At 41.6% G+C, this 1,139-nt stretch overlaps 1 pseudogene; it reads left to right on the top strand.

Moving 5' to 3' along the window:
* The window catches only part of LOC103198591, a 28,730-nt pseudogene that overhangs the window by 448 nt on the left and 27,143 nt on the right, over positions 1 to 1,139 (top strand).

The following is a 1,139-nucleotide window of genomic DNA, read 5'->3' as shown; positions in this document are numbered from 1 at the left end:
GGAGTGGCTGGTGGGTTTGAACCTCCAGCCTTCTGGTTAGCAGTCAAGTGCTTTAGCCACTATGCTACCAGAGCTCCACTTAGATATGGATATTAATTGAGGTTCCAACCTTATCATCTCCTTTGATATATGCTTATCTTTGCCAACCTCATTTACTCTCACAACTTTATTATGTCTCTAACTGTATTGTAGTGAGCTGTGGTGGTGTAGTGGTTAACCATTCAGTTGCTAACCAAAATGTTGGTGGTTCGAACTTCAGGAGAAAGATGAGGCAGTATGATTCTGTAAAGATTTACAGCCTTGGAAACCCAATGGAGATCACTGTGAGTTGTAATGGACTTGATGGCAGTGAATTTGGTTTTTAGGTTTTAGTCTATCCATTATGGCTTAAGGGCAGAGTCTCTAGATTGAAACTAGTCTGCCATCTGGCTCCTCCATTTAACTAGCTGTGAGAGACTAAACATCTCTGTGCCTCTGTTTCCATATCTATAACATGGAGATCATTATAGTTCTTACCTTATAGGCTGTTATGAGGATTAAATAAGAAAATACATGGAAAACACTTCCGTGCCTAGCATATGATGAGCTTACTATAAATGGTGGTGGTGTTTGTTACATGTCTTCTTTTTGTCCTCCCTCCCTCTCCAAGTTCTGCCTTTAGCTGCTAGTAAGATCTGCTTAGAAGTAGAAGGCCCATAATAAATATTTGTTGTAGGTCTAATCACACATTGATGTCTTATACCAGGAGTGAGAAATTGGTACCCTCGCCCTGAAGATACTTTGTACACTTTTTGTTTGTTTTGTCTTGTGTTGAATTATTGCTTTGAGGTGGGGCAGGCACTCCCTGTTAAACAAACCTGTGCTAGCTACACTTAGTATTTATTCTCTTTTCTCTGGATACCCCAGATCTACCACTCCTGGTCACTTTGGCCACTTTGACCACTGCCTTCTCCCCTGAGAATATCTTGAGACCTAAGATACTGGCTCATCCAAGCTCCCCATTATCAGACAACCTTCTATTCTCCAAACTCCTTTTTAGTCTGTACCCTTTGTCTAGTTGTTGTTGTTGTTGTTATGTGCCATCGAGTCGGACCCAACTCATAGCGACCCCTCCTTGGGTTTCCAAGGCAGTATCACTA

The sequence above is a fragment of the Orycteropus afer genome, unplaced genomic scaffold (assembly GCF_000298275.1).
Source record: "Orycteropus afer afer isolate SDZICR_OR568_19922 unplaced genomic scaffold, OryAfe1.0 scaffold00097, whole genome shotgun sequence".
In the NCBI taxonomy this organism is placed as follows: Eukaryota; Metazoa; Chordata; class Mammalia; order Tubulidentata; family Orycteropodidae; genus Orycteropus; species Orycteropus afer.
This window is presented reverse-complemented; position numbering and strand designations above follow the sequence as displayed.